Source organism: Scyliorhinus torazame, chromosome 14 (assembly GCF_047496885.1).
Source record: "Scyliorhinus torazame isolate Kashiwa2021f chromosome 14, sScyTor2.1, whole genome shotgun sequence".
NCBI lineage: Eukaryota > Metazoa > Chordata > Chondrichthyes > Carcharhiniformes > Scyliorhinidae > Scyliorhinus > Scyliorhinus torazame.
The window spans coordinates 90,818,767-90,841,843 of record NC_092720.1 but is presented as its reverse complement, the minus strand read 5'-3'; the positions used below and the strand labels follow the sequence as shown (position 1 = coordinate 90,841,843).

The 23,077-nt window shown below is 49.2% G+C and overlaps 1 protein-coding gene across 6 annotated transcripts in view; it reads right to left on the bottom strand.

The window, feature by feature from the left end:
* The window catches only part of ift80 (intraflagellar transport 80 homolog (Chlamydomonas)), a 398,557-nt gene that overhangs the window by 287,353 nt on the left and 88,127 nt on the right, over positions 1–23,077 (bottom strand). The window lies entirely within an intron of this gene.

The window sequence follows — 23,077 nt, the reverse complement described above, 5'->3', positions numbered from 1 at the left end:
CGATGCCTTTGCTGAGCAGGTACTGGCGTAGCTCATCGCTCATGAACAATGTACCCCGGTCGCTGTGGATGTAGGCAGGGAAATCGAACAGTGTGAGGATGCTGTGCAGTGCCTTTATTACAGTGGCTGAGGTCATGTCGGGGCAGGGGATAGCAAAGGGGAAGCGGGAGTACTCGTCGATGACGGTGAGAAAATATATATTATGGTTGGTGGAGGGGAGGGCCCTTTGAAATCTATGCTTAGGCGTTCAAAGGGCCGAGAGGCCTTTACCAGGCGGGCCTTGTCTGGCCGGTAGAAGTGCGGTTTGCACTCCGCGCAGACTTGGCAGTCCCTGGTCATTGCCTTGACCTCCTCGATGGAGAAGGGCAGATTGCGGGCCTTAATGAAGTGGGTAAGCCGGGTGACCCCCGGGTGAGAGAGGTCATTGTGGATAGCCCGAAGTCGGTCATCTTGCGCTCTGTCGCATGTGCTGCGGGACAGGGCAACTGGGGGCTCGTTGAGCTTCCCAGGACGATACTCGATATCGTAATTGTAGGTGGAGAGTTCGATCCTCCACCTCAGGATTTTGTCATTTTTTATTTTGCCCCGTTGTGCGTTGTCAGACATGAAGGCGACCGACCGCTGGTCAGTGACGAGGGTGAACCTCTTACCGACTAGGTAGTACCTCCAGTGCCGCGCGGTTTCCACTACGGCTTGTGCTTCCTTCTCGACAGATGAGTGTCGGATTTCAGAAGCGTGGAGGGTTCTAGAGAAGAATGCTACTGGCCTGCCCGCCTGGTTGAGGGTGGCGGCCAGGGCGACGTCTGACGCATCGCTATCTACCTGGAAGGGGACGGACACGTCCACCGTGTGCATTGCGGCCTTGAAATTGGCCTTGATGCGGCTGAAGGCCGAGCGGGCCTCATCCATCAGGGGGAAACTGGTGGTTTGAATAAGTGGGCGGGCTTTGTCCGCGTAGTTGGGGACCCACTGGGCATAGTAGGAGAACAGCTCCAGGCATCGTTTTATGGCCTTGAGGGGAGGAGGAGGAGTTCTGTGAGGGGGCGCATACGGTCGCGGTCGGGGTCGGGCCCTAGGACTCCGTTCTCCACGACGTAGCCGAGGATGGCCAGTCGTGTAGTACGGAAGACACACTTTTCTTTGTTGTACGTAAGATTGAGGGATTGGGCGGCCTGGAGGAACCTCTGAAGGTTGACGTCATGGTCCTGCTGATCATGGCCGCAGATGGTCACGTTGTCCAGGTACGGGTATGTCGCCCGCAAACCATACTGGTCCACCATTCGGTCCATCGTTCCCTGAAAAGACCGAGGCCCCATTAGTGACGCCGAAGCGAACTCTGAGGAAGTGGAAGAGTCGGCTGGCTGCTTCAAAGGCAGTGTAGTGGCGCTCTTCCGGGCGGATTGGGAGCTGGTGGTAGGCAGACTTCAGATCGACCGTAGAGAACACAAGGTACTGCGCGATCTGGTTGACCATCTCCGCTATGCGGGGGAGGGGGGTGCGCATTCAGTTGCGTGAACCGGTTAATTGTCTGGCTGTAGTCCACAACCATCCGGTTCTTTTCCCCGGTCCGGACGACCACCACTTGCGCTCTCCAGGGGCTGTTGCTGGCCTCTATGATCCCTTCAGTCAACAGTCGTTGGACCTCAGACTTAATAAATACAATGTCTAGCGAGCTGTACCGCCTGCTCCTAATGGCAATGGGCTTACAGTCAGGAGTGAGATTCACAAAGAGTGGGGGGGGGGGGGGGGGGGGGGGGGAGATTGAGGGTCGCAAGGCTGCATACTGGGAGGAGGGGTAAGGGTCTGCTGAACTGTAGGGTCAGGCTTCGGTGATTACATTGAAAATCCAATCCGAGCAGTAGGCAGGCGCGGACGTAGAGCTTAAAGCAGGTATGCTCCGCGCCCTGCATCGCGAGATTGGCAATACAGTACCCCCGGATCTGGACCGAATGAGATCCGGAGGCAAGGGAGATTGTTTGTGAGGCGGGGTAGGTGTAGAGAAGCAGCGCCTTACCATGTCGGGGTGGACAAAGCTCCCAGTGCTCCCGGATTCGAAGACGGAGGGGGTCTCGTGGCCGTTGACCCGGATGACCATCATGGGGTTCTTTAGCGGTTTCGGCTGCGACTGGTCAAGAGTCACCATGCCCAGCTGCGGGTATTCTGTCGGTGGAGTCACAAGATAGCGGCTCCCATGTGTCGCACGTGTCGGGCGGAATCGAAGATGGCGACCAAGATGACCACCCCCATCGGGCGCACGTGTCGGTCGGTGCCGGGGCCGGCGGCCAAGATGGCGGCCCCCACGATGCCAATGACGCATCTGGAGGGGGTGTTCCAGGCAGGCACGCGGCACATTGCGGGGTCTATAGGGCTGAGAGTCCATAGGTCGGGCCTGGTGCGTTTTCGATTTCTGGGCGTTAGGTCAGCCCAGACAGACTCTCACGTAGTGCCCCTTTTTCCCCGCAGTCGCTGCACGTCGCTGAGAGGGCTGGGCAACGCTGCTGGGGGTGTTGGCCCTGGCCGCAGAAGTAGCATTGCGGTTCTCCGGGCTGGGCTGGCAGACGCGCGGAGCAGGCCTGCGTTGTAGGAGGGTCCGACGGGGGCCGCGACGATAAGTGTCCACGAGGGGTTCATCGGGCCCGCGGGGAACGCGCTAAGGTTCTGGTAGGCCACCTCTAGCGAGGTAGCTAGCTTTACCGTGTCCCGCAGGTTGGAGGTCCCGTTTTCAAGCAGACGCTGCCTGATATAGTTCGAGCGGACCCCCGCCAAGTAGGTGTCACGGATCTGTGAGTTCATATGCTCCTCTGCCGTCACATCTCGATAGCTGCAGTTCCTCGCGAGTAGAGTCAGGGTTTCCAGATACTCGTCCAGCGATTCTCCGGCGCGTTGTCGGCGAGTCGTGAGGAGATGTCTAGCGAACACCTCGTTTACGGACTTTACGAAGTGCGCCTTGAGGGTTGCGACCGCCTCCTCGTACGTGGCTGCTTTCTCAATCATTACAGAGATTCGATGGCTCACCCAAGCATGGAGGAGTCGCAGTTTGAAGGTCGCCGAGGGAGCCATTGTGGAGGAGTCGATGTAAGCATTGAAGCCAATGTTCAAATATTTCCTTGGCTTCGGACGTGCAGGCATCGAGTTCGAGCCTGTTTGGCTTTAGAGCGGCTTCCATGGTGCCGTCGACGACTAATAAATTGATATACCTTCAATTCACCAAGAGGCCGAGAGAGCGAGTGAACATAAGGCTTTATTAGTCGTGAACTTGCCTAGCCAGAGTCGGTTGTGCAGATGAGTGCCCCCCCGCAGGTGGCCAGGTTATATATGGCCCCGATGAGGGCGGAGCCAGAGGCGGACAACACCGGGGTTACAGTACAGTGCCTGGAAGCAGCTCTTATCACCACTTCCAGGTCAAAGGTTACATTAGGTGGATACCATGGTTACAGTGTCATGCATTATGGTGAATACATTCACCATACACAGTGTGTTTGCGGGGGTTTCCCCCCCCCCCACAACCCAAAGATGTGCAGGCTAGGCGGATTGGCCAGGCTAAATTGCCCCTTAATTGGAAAAAATGAATTGGGTACTCTAAATTTAAAAACATTTTTAAAAAGTAAATGCAGGGAGTATAGTGAACAAAATTGGGGTACTGGAAGCAGAAATTGCTCTTGGGGTTTTAGCACTGCAGCCTCACAACACTGAGGTCCTTGATTCGATCCTGGCTCTAGGTCACTGTTAGGAGTGTGCACATTCTACCCGTGTTTGCGTGAGTTTCGCCCCCAGAACCTTAAAGAAATGCAGGTTAGGTGGATTGGCTACACTAAATTGCCCCTTAATTAGAAAAAATCCCCTTTTGGATTTCGGCGGCAGCGGTGCGCAGGGGCCTTCTTGGAGGTGAGTAGTGTATTTAAAAGCCATACCTTTACAGGTGCAGCCCTTTGGATTTCGGCGGCAGCGGTGCGCAGGGGCCTTCTGGGAGGTGAGTACTTACTTTAAAAAGCCTTGCCTTTACAGGAGCAGCCCTTTGGATTTCGGCGGCAGCGGTGCGCAGGGGCCTTCTTGGAGGTGAGTAGCGTATTTAAAAGCCTTACCTTTACAGGAGCAGCCCTTTGGATTTCGGCGGCAGCGGTGCGCAGGGGCCTTCTGGGAGGTGAGTACTTACTTTAAAAAGCCTGGCCTTACAGGAGCAGCCCTTTGGATTTCGGCGGCAGCGGTGCGCAGGGGCCTTCTTGGAGGTGAGTAGCGTATTTAAAAGCCTTACCTTTACAGGAGCAGCCCTTTGGATTTCGGCGGCAGCGGTGCGCAGGGGCCTTCTGGGAGGTGAGTACTTACTTTAAAAAGCCTTGCCTTTACAGGAGCAGCCCTTTGGATTTCGGCGGCAGCGGTGCGCAGGGGCCTTCTTGGAGGTGAGTAGCGTATTTAAAAACCTTACCTTTACAGGAGCAGCCCTTTGGATTTCGGCGGAGCGGTGCGCAGGGGCCTTCTGGGAGGTGAGTACTTACTTTAAAAAGCCTTGCCTTTACAGGAGCAGCCCTTTGGATTTCGGCGGCAGCGGTGCGCAGGGGCCTTCTGGGAGGTGAGTACTTACTTTAAAAAGCCTTGCCTTTACAGGAGCAGCCCTTTGGATTTCGGCGGCAGCGGTGCGCAGGGGCCTTCTTGGAGGTGAGTAGCGTATTTAAAAGCCTTACCTTTACAGGAGCAGCCCTTTGGATTTCGGCGGCAGCGGTGCGCAGGGGCCTTCTGGGAGGTGAGTACTTACTTTAAAAAGCCTTGCCTTTACAGGAGCAGCCCTTTGGATTTCGGCGGCAGCGGTGCGCAGGGGCCTTCTTGGAGGTGAGTACTTACTTTAAAAAGCCTTGCCTTTACAGGAGCAGCCCTTTGGATTTCGGCGGCAGCGGTGCGCAGGGGCCTTCTTGGAGGTGAGTAGTGTATTTAAAAGCCTTGCCTGGTCCCGTGTCTGTTCTTCTTTTCTGTTTTATTTGTTTTTATATAAGGGGGGAACCGGAAGTTCGACCCGCGGACCTCTGGCAAGTCCCCCCCCCCCCCCCCCCCAACCAATAAATTCTGGTGGAGAGGAAACCCGAGACACTACACGTGTAGTGTCTCCCACCCGCCCTCCTCCTCTAACCTAATAATAAGACCCATTGGTGTAAGGTAAGTGCCATATTATATTATTATTATACTATTAGCATTGTGCAGGTCAAGGTTCGGAGGTGGAGGAGCAGTCTCTGTCAGCGAGAGAACCTGAGAACATCTAAGACACTCAGAAGGTAAGTAAATTATTTTTACTTTTATACCTTTTTTCAAATTGTGTGTGTCGGGGGGAAACTAAAGTGACATCACAGAAAAGCTGTGGCCAGAGTGGCTGGTTGGGATTCTAACCTAAATTTTAAAAAAATTTGAGTATTTGGGAACTAATTAAACATAATAACTTAATTATAATTTAGAGGATATCTAAGCCAGAGATCGGAGAGTATTATAGTTAGCTATCGCATTTCTATTAGAAATCTAGTGCTAGGAAACAGATAGTTGACAGTAACTTTGAAATTTAAAAAAAAAGTATTTAAAAAAAAAAAAAGACAAATTTTAATTAATTGACGCAATGTCAGTTAGAGGGGTGCTGTGCTCTGACTGTGAGATGTGGCAGGTCCGGGAGGCTTCCAGCGTCCCGGATTGCTTCATCTGCAGAAAGTGCACCCAACTGGAGCTCCTCACAGACCGCATGGTTCGGTTGGAGTAGCAATTGGATGCACTTAGGAGCATGCAGGTGGCGGAAAGCGTCATAGATCGCAGTTATGTAAATGTGGTCACACCCAAGGTGCAGGCAGAGAAATGGGTGACCACGAGAAAGGGCAGGCAGTCAGTGCAGGAATCCCCTGTGGTTGTCCCCCTCTCGAACAGATATACCCCTTTGGATACTGTCGGGGGGGATAGCCTATCAGGGGAAAACAGCAGCAGCCAGAGCATTGGCACCACGGCTGGCTCTGATGTTCAGAAGGGAGGGTCAAAGCGCAGAAGAGTAATAGTAATAGGGGACTCTATAGTCAGGGGCACAGATAGGCGCTTCTGTGGACGTGAAAGAGACTCCAGGATGGTATGTTGCCTCCCTGGTGCCAGGGTCCAGGATGTCTCCGAACGGGTAGAGGGAATCCTCAAAGGGGAGGGCAAACAGGCAGAGGTCGTTGTACATATTGGTACTAACGACATAGGCAGGAAGGGGCATGAGGTCCTGCAGCAGGACCTCGAGGGTTGTAATCTCGGGATTACTCCCTGTGCCACGTGCCAGTGAGGCTAGAAATAGGAAGATAGAGCAGATAAACACGTGGCTAAACAGCTGGTGTAGGAGGGAGGGTTTCCATTATCTGGACCACTTGGAGCTCTTCCGGGGCAGGTGTGACCTATATAAGAAGGACGGGTTGCATCTAAACCGGAGAGGCATAAATATCCTGGCCGCGAGGTTTGCTAGTGTCACACGGGAGGGTTTAAACTAGTATGGCAGGGGGGTGGGCACGGGAGCAATAGGTCAGAAGGTGAGAGCATTGAGGGAGAACTAGGGAATAGGGACAGTGTGGCTCTGAGGCAGAGCAGACGGGGAGAAGTTGCTGAACACAGCGGGTCTGGTGGCCTGAAGTGCATATGTTTTAATGCAAGGAGCATTACGGGTAAGGCAGATGAACTTAGAGCTTGGATTACTACTTGGAACTATGATGTTGTTGCCATTACAGAGACCTGGTTGAGGGAAGGGCAGGATTGGCAGCTAAACGTTCCAGGATTTAGATGTTTCAGGCGGGATAGAGGGGGATGTAAAAGGGGAGGTGGAGTTGCGCTACTTGTTCGGGAGAATATCACAGCTATACTGCGAGAGGACACCTCAGAGGGCAGTGAGGCTATATGGGTAGAGATCAGGAATAAGAAGGGTGCAGTCACAATGTTGGGGGTATACTACAGGCCTCCCAACAGCCAGCGGGAGATAGAGGAGCAGATAGGTAGACAGATTTTGGAAAAGAGTAAAAACAACAGGGTTGTGGTGATGGGAGACTTCAACTTCCCCAATATTGACTGGGACTTATTTAGTGCCAGGGGCTTAGACGGGGCGGAGTTTGTAAGGAACATCCAGGAGGGCTTCTTAAAACAATATGTAGACAGTCCAACTAGGGAAGGGGCGGTACTGGACCTGGTATTGGGGAATGAGCCCGGCCAGGTGGTAGATGTTTCAGTAGGGTAGCATTTCGGTAACAGTGACCACAATTCAGTAAGTTTTAAAGTACTGGTGGACAAGGATAAGAGTGGTCCGAGGACGAATGTGCTAAATTGGGGGAAGGCTAATTATAACAATATTAGGCGGGAACTGAAGAACATAGATTGGGGGCGGATGTTTGAGGGCAAATCAACATCTGACATGTGGGAGGCTTTCAAGTGTCAGTTGAAAGGAATACAGGACCGGCATGTTCCTGTGAGGAAGAAAGATAAATACGGCAATTTTCGGGAACCTTGGATGACGAGTGATATTGTAGGCCTCGTCAAAAAGAAAAAGGAGGCATTTGTCAGGGCTAAAAGGCTGGGAACAAACGAAGCCTGTGTGGCATATAAGGAAAGTAGGAAGGAACTTAAGCAAGGAGTCAGGAGGGCTAGAAGGGGTCACGAAAAGTCATTTAGCAAATAGGGTTAAGGAAAATCCCAAGGCTTTTTACACGTACATAAAAAGCAAGAGGGTAGCCAGGGAAAGGGTTGGCCCACTGAAGGATAGGCAAGGGAATCTATGTGTGGAGCCAGAGGAAATGGGCGAGGTACTAAATGAATACTTTGCATCAGTATTCACCAAAGAGAAGGAATTGGTAGATGTTGAGTCTGGAGAAGGGGGTGTAGATAGCCTGGGTCACATTGTGATCCAAAAAGACGAGGTGTTGGGTGTCTTAAAAAATATTAAGGTAGATAAGTCCCCAGGGCCTGATGGGATCTACCCCAGAATACTGAAGGAGGCTGGAGAGGAAATTGCTGAGGCCTTGACAGAAATCTTTGGATCCTCGCTGTCTTCAGGGGATGTCCCGGAGGACTGGACAATAGCCAATGTTGTTCCTCTGTTTAAGAAGGGTAGCAAGGATAATCCCGGGAACTACAGGCCGGTGAGCCTTACATCAGTGGTAGGGAAATTACTGGAGAGAATTCTTAGAGACAGGATCTACTCCCATTTGGAAGCAAATGGACGTATTAGTGAGAGGCAGCACGGTTTTGTGAAGGGGAGGTCGTGTCTCACTAACTTGATAGAGTTTTTCGAGGAGGTCACTAAGATGATTGATGCAGGTAGGGCAGTAGATGTTGTCTATATGGACTTCAGTAAGGCCTTTGACAAGGTCCCTCATGGTAGACTAGTACAAAAGGTGAAGTCACACGGGATCAGGGGTGAACTGGCAAGGTGGATACAGAACTGGCTAGGCCATAGAAGGCAGAGGGTAGCAATGGAAGGATGCTTTTCTAATTGGAGGGCTGTGACCAGTGGTGTTCCACAGGGATCAGTGCTGGGACCTTTGCTCTTTGTAGTATATATAAATGATTTGGAGGAAAATGTAACTGGTCTGATTAGTAAGTTTGCAGACGACACAAAGGTTGGTGGAATTGCGGATAGCGATGAGGACTGTCTGAGGATACAGCAGGATTTAGATTGTCTGGAGACTTGGGCGGAGAGATGGCAGATGGAGTTTAATCCGGACAAATGTGAGGTAATGCATTTTGGAAGGTCTAATGCAGGTAGGGAATATACAGTGAATGGTAGAACCCTCAAGAGTATTGAAAGTCAAAGAGATCTAGGAGTACAGGTCCACAGGTCACTGAAAGGGGCAACACAGGTGGAGAAGGTAGTCAAGAAGGCATACGGCATGCTTGCCTTCATTGCCGGGGCATTGAGTATAAGAATTGGCAAGTCATGTTGCAGCTGTATAGAACCTTAGTTAGGCCACACTTGGAGTATCGTGTTCAATTCTGGTCGCCACACTACCAGAAGGATGTGGAGGCTTTAGAGAGGGTGCAGAAGAGATTTACCAGAATGTTGCCTGGTATGGAGGGCATAAGCTATGAGGAGCGATTGAATAAACTCGGTTTGATCTCACTGGAACGAAGGAGGTTGAGGGGCGACCTGATAGAGGTCTACAAAATTATGAGGGGCATAGACAGAGTGGATAGTCAGAGGCTTTTCCCCAGGGTAGAGGGGTCAATTACTAGGGGGCATAGGTTTAAGGTGAGAGGGGCAAGGTTTAGAGTAGATGTACGAGGCAAGTTTTTTTACGCAGAGGGTAGTGGGTCCCTGGAACTCGCTACCGGAGGAGGTAGTGGAAGCAGGGACGATAGGGACATTTAAGGGGCATCTTGACAAATATATGAATAGGATGGGAATAGAAGGATACGGACCCAGGAAGTGTAGAAGATTGTAGTTTAGTCGGGCAGTATGGTCGGCACGGGCTTGGAGGGCCGAAGGGCCTGTTCCTGTGCTGTACATTTCTTTGTTCTTTGTTGTGATAATTGGGGATTGAATTACCCCAAGGTAGACTGGGAAAAGGGTAGATTGTGGGGCACAGAAGGGGAGAAATTCCTGAAGTGTGTGCAGGAGAACTTTCTGGAACAGTACATTTCCAGTCCTACCAGGGAGCAAGCTGTGCTGGATCTGGTCATAGAAAATGAGGCAGGGCAGGTGGAGAACATCAAAGTGGGGGAGCCCTTGGGAAGTAGCGAACATAATATATGATTCAATATTAAGTTGGAAAATCATAGAATTTACAGTGCAGGAGGCCATTCAGCCTATCCAGTCTGCACTGGCCCTTGGAAAGAACACACTGACACGGGGAGAAAGTGCAAAATCCACACAGTCACCCGAGGCCAGAATTGAACCTGGGAGTTGAGGCAGTAGTGCTAACCACTGTGCCGTCCACGGTTAAAGTCAGTCACGAATTAAGATCCCAGGCTGAAAAAGGGCAAATTTTAGGGGTCTAAAAGTTGAATGTCAATAAAACTGTGAATGAAAAATGGGAGACTTTCAAAGGAGAGATGAATAGGGTGCAAGCTAGGTACATACCCAAGAGAAATAAATACGGGGTATACAAAGCTAGAGGACCATGGATGGCTAACGATATTGATCATAAAGTAAGGAAGAAGAAAGAGGCATATTATGCATGCTGCAATAATAATAGCAATAGAAATCAAGAAGAGTATGGCAAATGCAGGAGAGAGGCTAAAGCTGGAATAAGAAAAGCTAAGAGGAAGCATGAAAAAGGATGGTGAGCTGTTCTAAAACAAATAGCAAAATGTTCTTCAAATATATTCATGGTCTGAGGGCCTGGGTTCAATCCCGGGTCACTGTCAGTGTAGGGTTTGCACATTCTCACCTTGTCTGTGTGGGTCTCACCCCCACAACCCAAAAAGATGTGCAGGATAATAAATAAATAAATAATCTTTATTAAACATATAGAACATACAATGCAAAAGGAGGCCATTCGGCCCATCGAGTCTGCACCGACCCATTTAAGTCCTCCCTTCCACCCTAAACCCCTCCTAACTTTTTGGTCACTACGGGCAATTTATCTTGGCCAATCCACCTAACCTGCAGATCTTTGGACTGTGGGAGGAAACCGGAGCACCTGGATGAAACCCACGCAGACACGGGGAGAACGTGCAGACTCCGCACAGACAGTGACCTAGGGGGGAATCGAACCTGGGACCCTGGCGCAGTGAAGCCACAGTGCTAACCACTTGTGCTACCGTGCTGCCCGTACTTGTGACGTATTGTCATAAGTAGGCTTACATTAACACTGCATTAAAGTTACTGTGAAAAGCCCCTAGTCACCACACTCCAGCACCTGTTCAGGTACCCACAGGGAGGGAGAATTTAGAATGTCCAATTCACCTAACAAGCAAGTCTTTCGAGACTTGTGGGAGGAAACCAGAGCACCCGGAGAAAACCCACGCAGACACGGAAACCATGCAGACTCTGCACAGACAGTGACCGAAGCCAGGAATCAAACCTGGCACCCTGGAGGTGTGAAGCAATAGGCCACGTTAAATTGCCCCTTAATTGGAAAAAAAATAACCTGGGTATTCTACACTTTTTTTTTAAAACATATCCATAGTAAAAGATTAGTGAAGGATAGAGTGAGGCCCATAAGCGACAAGCAGGGTAAACTGCTCACTGAAGCAGAGGGTATGGCAGTGGTACTAAATGAGTACTTTACTTCCGTCTTTACCAAATTAGAAGATGGTGACAATGGCACATTTGAAAATGTGGATGTTAAGTAACTGAGCAGTTAGTGATAGATAAACACAAGGTGCTATAAAGGCTGGCAATAATCCAGGTAGAGAAGTTGCCAGGCCCAGATGGGGTGCATCCTAGATTGCGGAGAGTGGTACGAAACCATATCGCGGAGCTGTTGACAGAAATTTTCCAGGCCTTGCTAAGCACAGGATTAGTCCTGGGGGACTGGAGGATTACAAATGTGATGTCGTTGTTTGAGAAAGGGGCAAAGGATAACCCAGTAAACTGCAGGCCTGTCAGCTTGACATCAACAGTGGGAAAACTGATAAAATTTAAGTAAAACCCCGCGGTTAAAGAAGGTGCTGTTGGAGCGGGGTCCGGGTGAGAGGAGGGAGGGGGGGAGGGAGGGGGGGGGGTGGCCCTACAGAATTTCAGGAAATCCTATTGGGCGGTGAACATAGCAATGTTCAGGAATTGGGTAGTGGGGGAGGGGTTGGTGTGGGAGCGGGTGGAGGTGACATCATGTAGGGGCACTGGTAATGGCACCCCTGCCGTTCTTGCCGGCTCGGTGCTCCACAAGCCCGGTGGTAGTGGCGGCTTTGAGGGTGTGGGGACAGTGGCGGAAGCATATGGGAGTGGAGGAAGTTTCGGAAGCATCAATTTGTGGCAATCACCGGTTTGTGCTGGGGGCTAGATAGGGCGTTTCGGACGTGGCTGGGAACTGGGATTGAGCGGTTAGGGGACCTGTTTATTGAGGGCAGCTTTCCGTGCTTGGAGGACGAGTTTGAGCTGTCAGGTGGGAATGGGCTCCGCTACCTGCAGGCGAGGGACTTTGCACGGAGGCAGGTTTCAACCTTTCCGCACCTGCCACTCCAGGAGGATACACGACAAGGTAGTGTCGAAAACGGGAGTGGGGGAGGGGAAGGTCTCGGAAATTTATAAAGAGCTCATGGAATGGGAGGGAACCCCGATAGGGGAGGATGCCTGGAGTAGGGTTAACGCGTCCTCGTGGTGTGCCAGGCTCAGCCTGATACAATTCAGGGTGGTCCACAGGGCGCATATGACTGTGGCCCGTTTGAACAGGTTCTTTTGAAGGGGTGGAGGATAGGTGTGGGCAGAGTGCGGGAGGGCTCGTGAATCATGTCCACATGTTTTGGGCATGTCTGAAGCTGAGGGGATTCTGGCAAGGATTTGCCGATGTCATGTCCACGGTATTAAAGGTATGGGTGGTTTCGAGTCCAGAGGTGGCGATTTTTGTTGTGTGGATGACCCAGGAGTCCAGGGGTCGAGAGAAGCTGATGTGTTGGCCTTTGCTTCCCCGGTAGCCCGGAGACGGATCTCATTGGCGTGGAGGGACTCGGAACCCAAAAAATCGGGGGTATGGGTCAGTAACATGGCCGGATTTCTCAGACTGGAGAAGATCAAGTTCGCCCTGAGAGAATCGATGCTAGGGTTTGCCAGAGGTGGCAGCCGTTTATTGACTTTTTGGAGGAAAAGTAAGCTGTCAGCAGATACAGGGGGGGTGGGGGGGGTCAAGAGAAAGAGGGAGGTTGGTTGAGGTGGGAAATAGTTAGCGGGAAGGGGGGGGGACTGAGAAACGGTGTATGTAAGCCATGATGGCTGGGTCTGGTTGTTGGTTGGGTGGGTGTTATTTACTTTGTTGTTTTTCCCCTTGAAAATTGTTAAAAATTATAAATGCTTCAATAAAATATTTTCACACAAAAAATGTTAATGAGTCGATGGCATGGGGAGAGCTCCCTCACTTTGCCTCAGGCTTCGCTATCTCTCATTTTAAAGAAAGACAATATCTGGAGCAGTGTGGGTCATCCCACCCGATTTCGCTGTTGAATGTAGATGCGAAGCTGTTGGCGAAGGTACTGGCGACACAAATAGAGGATTGTGTGCTGGGGGTGATGGGTGAGGATTTGTGAAGGGGCAGCAGCTGTCGATGAATGTCCAGAGGTTACTGAATGTCATTATGATGCCCTTGGAGGACCAAAAAGTGGAAGTGGTTGTGGTGTTGAACGCGGAGAAAACTTTCGATTAGGTGGAGTGGGAGTACTTATTAGAGGTGCTGGGGTGGTTTGGGTTTGGGCAGGGATTTGTGGACTGGGTTCAGGTGTTGCAGAAAGTGCCTAAGGCTAGTGTTCGGACTAACTGGGTAATCTCGGGGTACTTTGGGTTGAACCGGGGGAGGAGGTAGCGGTGTCCACCCTCCCAGTGCTCATTGCCCTGGCGATTGAGCCCTTGGCAATGGCGTTCAAGGTTTCGAGGGGGTGGAGCACCAAGTTTCTTTGTACGCAGCTGATTTCTTGCTGTACATTTTGAACCCGGTCACGAGCTTTGACAGGATCGTAGGGATTTTGGAGGAGTTTGGTCTCTTTTCGTGGTACAAGCTCAACATGGGGGAAAAAAGAGAGAGATTCCCAATTAGGGGGGTTTGGGAGGGGGGGGGGGGGGGAGCTGCTGCATCGGTTGGTAGGGCGAGTTTTCGTTACCTTTGTGGTGCGGAGTTCGGCCCAACTGTATAAGTTGAATTTGGTGCAATTGGTGGAAATGAAGTCGGACTTTAAAAGATGGGATGTGCTGCTCTTATTGTTGGCTGGTCGGGTCCAGACGGTAGAGATGAAGGTGTTGCCGAAGTTTTTGTTTGTGTCACAGAACCTCCAATCTTTGTGCCCAAGTCCTTTTTTAGGAAGGTTAATGGGGCGATTTTGGAGGTTTGTGTGGGCAGGTACGGCTCTGCGGGCTAGGAGGGTGTTCTTGCCGAGGGATCGACGGAGGCGAGAGGGGGGAGGGGTTAGCATTGCCAAACTTGCAGAACTATTATTGGGCAGCAAACATTGCAGTGGTTAGGAAATGGGCGGTGGAGGAGCGATCGGTGTGGCAGCAGATAGAGGCAGCCTCGCGTAAAGGGACCAGTTTGAGGGCACTATTGGTGGCGCCCCTTCCGTTCTCGTCGGCCAGGTACTCCACGAACCTAATGGTGGTGTCAGCATTGAGGGTGTGGAACAAGTGCGGGCAGCATTTTAGAATGGAAGGCATGTTCCTGTGGGTGCCATTTTGTGACAATCATAGGTTTGTCCCGGCAGGATTCGATGTGAGGTTTCGGGGGTGGTGGCAGGTGGGGACAGAATACTTTAGGGATTTATTTGTTGGAGGGATGTTTGCAGACCTGGAGGAGACATATCAGTTGCCAAAAGGTTCAGGTATATGCAGGTTAGGGACTTTGAGGAAGGAGGTGCCTTTGTTTTCATCGTTGTCACCCTGGTGCTACAGGACAAACTCCTGACCGAGGAGGAAATAGGAGAGGGCACGATCTCGGATAGGGGGGGGTGGGGTTACACGGAGGGAGAATTCATAATGTCCAAATTACCTAACAGCACATTCTCCCAGTGTCTGCGTGGGTCTCAACTCCACAACCCAAAAAATGTGTGCAAGGTAAGTGGATTGGCCATGCTAAATTGCCCATTAATTCGAAAAAAAGAGTACTCTAAAAAATAAATAAAGTAAAACTAAATAAATAAATAAATAAAGCACGTGGCCCACATAACAGTATCCAGGTTAAGTCGGTCCTTTTCAGGGGTAGAGGATAGATGTGGGCATTATGTGGAGCAAACCAAATCCATATGGTTTGGGTGTGTCCGAGGTCAAGGGGGTTTTGGACGAGGATTTGCAGATATAATGTCAAAGGTTTTGGGGGTAACGGCAGCTCCGACTCCGGAAGTGGCAATATTTTGGAATGTCGGAGGATCCAGGAGTGCAGATGGAGAGAGAGGCCGATGTATTGGCCTTTGCCTCCCTGATAGCCCGGAGACGGATTTTGTTGTGCTGGCAGGACTTGGAGCTACTGAGCCTAGGGGGTGTGGGTGAGTGATTTGGCCGAGTTCCTGCACATAGAGAAAATAAAGTTTGCCATTAGGGGTGCAGAGGAGGGGTTCACCTTGGAGGTGGAAGCTGTTCATTGACTTCTTTAAAAAGTATTGAGTCGTCAGCAGGTGGGTGGTCTTTTTCTGTCTGTGTTGAGTTAAAAGTTAAAAAGGACAGGCTCTGGAGTGGCAACGGATGGTGACGGTGAGGATGTTTTGTTTTTGGGTTTTTTTTTCTTTTTGATGTACATATTTGAAAATGCCTCCAATTAAATGTTTTTCCCAAAAAAAACCTCCCACATCACTCACTTTACCTGGTGCAGGGGTCAGCTAAAATACATATAACCTGAGGAATTTTTAAAGTCAGGTGAGTAGGGAGCACTGAGATAATAAACAATGGTGAAAATGAGCAATTGAAGTAACAGCACATAGCTTTGGTTTTTCCTCAGCTCCTGAAGCCAAAGATCCACATCTGATATGTGAACACCAACACTTCATTTTAGAATGAAGAAATTATCCTGCAAGGTGTACTGGCAAGTGTGGAGGACCTATTACCAGATTGTGGTGATGTCTTACCATCTTATAAGCACAGACCATCATGAAATGGCTAGCAATTCCAAGGCCATTTGCTGTGGAGCAACCTGGAAACAAGGATCTTAAACTCAGTTGCAATTTTGCTCTTCATTTTTGATTGGGGTTATAGAGGCCTCATCCTCAAATATACAAAGGAGTGTTATGATTTAATTCAACATACTAGGGGGGTCTGATTGAGATAGGGTGATGCATATTTCTGTGTTGGCTAGATTTCTGAACCCACATAGGTGATGTGTTGCAATGGTTTCTCTTCTGTGCTCACAATTTCAATCCTTAATTTCTGCATGTTCCCCAACAAACATAGTCCATTAGCATATATATGTTGATAACATTTGTAATATCTCCATTATTACATTTGACTTTTCAGTTGATGCTTTCTTGTGCCACATCAAATCATCCATGACCAAGAATTTGCTTTAACTTAATACTGGCAAAATAACTTCCCAATTTCATTTCCATCCTCCTGATGCTTGCCATTGCTGACAGGATGAAACAGAACCTCAAGATTGTGCCCTAAACATGAGCTGAGCTTCAGACATCACATCCAATGCATTACAAAAATTATATTTCACCCCTCTGCAACATTACCTGCCTCCATCTCTAAATTACCAACCTCAAATATTTTTTTAAAATTCATACATTGGATGTGGGCGTCGCTGGCTCGGCCAACATTTATTGCCCATCCCTAATTGTCCACAAGAAGGTGGTGGTGACTTTCAGCCATGTATTTATCATCTACATTCTTTTAAATGATTTTCTCTCTGGCTTCTGTAGCCACCTAAAATGGCTGATTCCCGATTAGAATGGTCAAACCCCGATCTAAAATGGCGAACGAACGAGGCTGATGGGAAAATCAGCCAACAGGACTCAAACGGACAGCTGCAGGCAAAACAGTGTATTCGCCTCTGGGGAAGTCAGCCCAGACCGATTCCTGCAGCCATCTGCATATTAAGCAGCCATCCCCGGGAACAATTGCTACACATTAGCAACACAAAGCCGATCCAGACCGGTCGGCGCCAGCAGGGGCTGACACAAAGGAAGGTAAATGACCACCCCCCGATCAAGGAATCGCCCCATTATTGGAGCATATCGAACCAAGTGATTGGGATCAAGTCCAATCACTTGGAACCAGGTACGAGGTCCGCCCTGAGAGGCGGGAAGCCCCTGGGGACGATAAGAATAGGGACCAAGTTCAGATCGACCCTTCTCTTCCTGCTCGCAACCTTCAAGACCCTTCGACAAAGAAAACAGTAAGTCTTACTCCAGCGATCGCTACCAGATAGGTGCTCCTGACTGTCGACTTGTACCAGCTTTGAATCCCACAGGCTCAGGCCCAATTAGAAAGACCATTCGTTTCCCTGACCTGGTGGGCCATTTCCAAAGTTAAGTATTGGCCTTTAGTGGTAGGTAGTAGTCTAGAAGTAGGATTATTGTATAAGTATTTATTGCTGTATATAATAAATGATCGTTGATTTAACTTTTACTAAGCGGTGTGCTGCATTATTAATCATTACTTGAGTTTGAACCACGTGGCGGTATCAGAAAGATACCTGGCAACTTGTGAGCAAAGGTGACAGAATTAGAGCTAATAAAACTAAGGCGAATAAGAGCAACATTTTGGCGACTCTGGTGGGACCCGATCTAGAAGTGGAAAACCACTCCGGGAGAACCCAAGAAATCTGAATTAGAATCCAATTGGAAACAAAAAAAACCACAAGTGTTCAAGCAGTTCTGATTAATAGTCATAATTCGGAAGTGTGTGTATGCATGCGTAACTAACAGGGCTGGCTAGTAGGTAAAACTTTTGTTGCGTCAAAACTGTCGGAAGTCTGTATTTTCGGAAATTAGCGCAAGCCGTACCCGCATCTACGACACCACCTTAGCCCCCTGTTCCAAATTTAAACGAAGCAAGTGAATAGGAAAGATGGCCATGCAGGCAATGCAATGCCTCATGAACCCCGAGGAATTTGCGATCGCAGCGACCAGCAGCAGTAGAGTGGGACAGTGTCCCATTTGGGAAGAGGAAATCCGGAAATATCTCAAGGGCAAAGGATGGCCCATGTGGAATGATTTCTGCGATAATGAAGAATCAGGTCCCGGACGTATAGGGCATACTTGGTGGGAGAACATGAGTGAAATACATAAAAAGAGCTTAGCGAAAGCTCGCAAGCCGATGGCAATTGTGTCCTGTCTGGCACAATTGCGAGGCACAGAGGAGGTCGTCAAGACGCTCCGCAAAGAAGTAGAGGGCATACATCGTATGAGTAAAGTCGATGTGTACGAGGTTGAGAAAGAGAATCTGGAGTTAAGGAGGAAATTAGCAGCAAAAGATGAAGAGGTGGCTGACGTCAAACGGGGTCACCAGTCTTGTCTGGCGCATTGGAGTAGTTTCCAATCCCAGTATGAAAAGGCCTATCAGGACACGCAGCGTGCAGTCCTGGTAAGGAAAGAAACAGAGAAGCAGGTGGAGACGCTACAGAAACAATGTAGTGATCTCAAGGCAGCCTTGAGAGCGCTCCACGCTGCCACTACAGAACAAAGACAGAGCACAATAGATCTTGCAAAGTGCCGGAAGCAGATTGCAGAGCTGCAGTCACTGCTTTCTGTTCAGAAAGGATTTCAGGAAACCTTTGGGGAAAAGTTAGACCAGGAAGACGGCCTTGATTGGGAAGAGTTACAAGAAACAGTGCAGAGATATGTTCAGGGAACATGTGCGCAGGGAAAGCCCCAAAGGAGAAAAGCACCCCAACCCCCCACACAGCAGGTAGTTCAGGCTCCAATTAACCCTGTAACCACCCACCGCACAGCCCTGGTAGACGACACGGAATTTCTATATTCCACCCCCTTAACAGTGACCCAATTACGGGACGCGTGCGAGAAGATCACACTGTTCCTCCCCGCCGCAGACCCCCACCATTTCTTTGCCACCGTCAAACATCAGGCAACCATGTATGTCCTGGACGAGAGAGAGCATGTAAAGCTCATGGTTTTAAGTTTAGATCCGTCGGTAGCAGCAGCCCTTCCCGACCCACAGAATGTAGGAGGAGGCACCCTTGCAGAAATGCATACCGCGATCCTGGATGCGATCGGGTATAACCGGGGTGACCCCGTAGATGGCCTCTAAGTGCAGGCCTCTAAGTGCAGGCAGGAAAAGACAGAACACCCCACAGCGTTTGCTGGACGCCTGTGGATTCATTTCACAGCAGTTTTTGGTAATTTAGAACGCGCCCATTTGTCCCAAGACGGTATGGCCAAATGGACCCGCACCCTTATCTCCCATGCCAGAGGCAGGACAAAAAGCCTGTACGAATTATGACCCCTCAGAGGAAGCCCACAATGAGAAATGGGTTTTAAAAAGATTGTCCCGCGCCTGGGAGCAGTCTGTACAAAGCAAACCCACAGTTAAAAATCCCGAAGAACAGCAGGCAGAAGCAGACAAACCCGCAGTTAGGGAACCCGAGGAAGAGCAGGCAGATATGCTTCCAGTTAAAACGCACCAGAACCCCGCATGGGTAAACGAAGGAACAGCCCCCCACAGAAACCACCGGAATGTTACAATTGCGGACAATTAGGACATTACGCACGAGAATGTCAAGCCCTCCTGAAACAGCAACGGGATCAGCCCACAAATGCCCCCCGAACCAGCAAAGACACCAACAGCCCTGACCCCCCTCCCAGGGAACCACACCCAAGGGAACAATGCACCAGAGAGCCTGCTCCGCCTTATGTGCCTCAGGGGTCATGTTACAACTGTGAGAAGCCAGGACACTTTGCCCGAGATTGCAGGAGACCCCCACCAGCTAGACTAGCCCCCAGATATGAAAGAGAACACCACCCACAGCAGCTACAAGGTCCCAGCTGCCCCATGCACACTGAGCGCTTACCCACCACTTCTCGTGGCAGTATTACCTCAGCAAGGCCACTTCATTTTTGTTTCACTCCTCTTTCCTTTCTTCTTTGGTCACGCTGCACTCCCTCCATATGTTAATTACACCCCAGCCCAAATGTGATTTACGATGTCCCATATTCTGATGGAACCGGCAGGATGTTTTATGTTGTTCGTACGTTTGTTTTGTGTTGTTTGTCCGACGGGAGAATTTTTTTTCCAGCCGCTTGTTCAGCGGTACCAACTTATCTGCAGATACCTGGTCAACAGACCACACGCTTGTTCAGTGGAACTAGCTTGTCTACAGACACTGGTCAAGAGACCACAAGCTTGTTCAGTGGAACTAGCTTTTCAGCTGATACTGGTTCGGGTATCAGATGCCCGATCGTAACTGCTCTTCTGATTCAAGGATAGAATCACTATGGCAGCCCCACCACAATGACTACATTTTTGCCCGTTCTTGTCGGTTGCTCAGGCAGTGGAGAAACGGCGTGAGACCCGCCCTGCCTGGGGACCCCCCCCGTTGATCAAACACGCTCGGGTAGAGGAGATACGGCATTGGTAGCCGTCCTACCCGGGGACTCCACCCAAATCTTACCCGTTGCGGCCCATACGCACCTCATTTGACATTCTTTCATTTCAAAAAGTTTTTATTTGTTTAGGCAACCTTTAGGCTGCTGCCACCTGCTATTTACATCCAGGAACATTTGGATGATAACTCAGCACTGGTTCATGATTGGGAAGTGTGCAGTGTCCTAAAATTTGTTTTGAAAAAAAATGAGGGAGTCACACATAGTGACCAATTATAAGGGAATAATTGGCCCCAAAGGACAGACACACTAACATACCGGATATTAAACCAAGGTAGTTACAGATACGATGCTTGTTTTTACAGAGCTCCAGGACCGGAGAAAATACAAGAGAACACACAGAAAAGGAAAGAGGACAGCCATGAGGACTTCCTTCATCGTGCTCAACATTCTTTTTGTGGACATTTGGTTGCGCGTGAACGCGAACCCCATGACTTCAAACCTCCCAGCCGTTAATGTTTCACTGCCCCGCAGTATCCAGAGCCCAGTCACCAGCGACACAGCATCTTCCTGGAGTGCCAGGTTCATAACCTGGTACTCCCTGTCCTACGTGATCGAAGCACTGTTAGCGTTGGTGATACTCTGCTGTGTAGTGCAGACTATGCGCCTACGTAAATGGAGAAGGAGAGCGTACCGCGCTCGAACCCGGTATATCGGATCAGATCCCCTATATTTGGTTACGACCAGACCCCCGCGATCTATAACAAAATAATAAAGAGCATTCACTTGCGTTATTACTGTGAATAAAGAAATGTACAAATTTTTCATGAAAAAAAAACTATGATCCTGAGCTTGACTGCCAAGCCAGGAAAAATTAGGGAATAATGTGATTTTTGTTGTATGTTTTAGGAAGATAGGATAATGCAATGTTTAGTGAGTATAGTGTAATAAGGTTAAATTAGAGGTTCCAAGTTTGTTATTTTGTAAATGCATGTCCCTGCCTGACATAGCGCCCTTAATAGGTAAAATTTTGTGCGCATAGCTAGGGTCAGAGCAGATGCCATGTAGGAGGTGTCCCCCCCGGTCAGGGAATGGAAAGAACAAAATTTATGTGATCCTTCACGCTTCGCGTTAGGATCACAAGGAGGGATTGTAGCCACCAAAAATGGCTGATTCCCGGTTAGAATGGTCAAACCCCGATCTAAAATGGCGAACCAAAGAGGCTGGTGGGAAAATCAGCCAACAGGACTCAAACGGACAGCTGCAGGCAAAACAGTGTATTCGCCTCTGGGGAAGTCAGCCCAGACCGATACCTGCAGCCATCTGCATATCAAGCAGCCATCCCCGGGAACAATTGCTACACATTAGCAACATAAAGCCGATCCAGACCGGTCGGTGCCAGCAGGGGCTGACACAAAGGAAGGTAAATGACCACCCCCCGATCAAGGAATCGCCCCATTATTGGAGCATATCGAACCAAGTGATTGGGACCAAGTCCAATCACTTGGAACCAGGTACGAGGTCCGCCCCGAGAGGCGGGAGGCCCCTGGGGACTATAAGAATAGGGGCCAAGTTCAGATCGACCCTTCTCTTCCTGCTCGCAATCTTCGAGACCCTTTGACAAAGAAAACTGTAAGTCTTACTCCAGCGATCGCTATCAGATAGGTGCTCCTGACTGTCAACTTGTACCAGCTTTGAATCCCGCAGGCTCAGACCCAATTCGAAAGACCATTCGTTTCCCTGACCTGGTGGGCCATTTCCAAAGTTAAGTATTGGCCTTTAGTGGTAGGTAGTAGTCTAGAAGTAGGATTATTGTATAAGTATTTATCGCTGTATATAATAAATGATCGTTGATTTAACTTTTACTAAGCGGTGTGCTGCATTATTAATCATTACTTGACCTTGAACCACGTGGCGGTATCAGAAAGATACCTGGCGACTCGTGAGCAAAGGTGACAGAATTAGAGCTAATAAAACTAAGGCTAATAAGAGCAACACTTACACTCTCCAAAAGCTTGAACGCATTCAAGATTTCACTTGACAATTAATATTTTATTCAAAATGCCTGTTCCCAACAGCAACAAGGATAGCATAATTCAGTGATAAACAGTCTCATTTGTGGCTTTACTGGGGTAATCGTTAAGAAAAAAACCTAGTCATGAACTCTGAACTTTACAAGGCAATTATCTTTTTAAATGTCCTCTTTAAATCAAGGTAAGATTAAGATTCTGAAAAGGAACTTCCTGACAAACACCTCAATTTGGAGAAGTGCCCATGTGATCCGGTCGTCATGGGGAAAGAAACTCAAATAGAAACCCATCGAGTTGGGGTGGCTGTTTTAAGACCTTTCAGATAATCTCACAGAAAAAGGATAGATATGGTTGAGATACAGGAACAAAATCATATAAATTGTTCACCGTTAACATTCTCGGGGTCAATTAGTTAAGTCGAAGTTAGCAGCAGCAGGTTAGCGGAGGTTCAATATCCATACTCTTTCAAAATGCTTTTATAAATTATCTTTCTTGTTAGCTTCCTCACCACACAGTCCCAAACCAAGAAAGTGGCTTTATAAACAATTTGCTCCCAATATCAAACTGTCAGCTGTAGAAGGCATGTCCAGAAGTATCTCCCTCCAATTTTCCTTCTCCTTATATGGGTATGTTATTGTCCTTTTCATAAAGACACAATTGAACTTGGTGAACTAACGTGTAGGAGATCATGGCCGAGAAATAAACCCCAGAGTCCAATGTGGTGACGTGCCGGTGCACAGTTTTTATATAGTTAGCAATGCGACCTCCTACCAGTTGGTGGTGATAGAGATCTATCACGTGATTTGAGATACCCGCCAGTTGGTCGTAGGACGTACCAAAGGATAGTTGCACTTCGAGTAGCTCCAGAATTCATTGAATTCTGAATGGCATTTAGTAGCCATTGTCTGTATCTGTTAGTTATCTTTCCACATGTTTGTAAA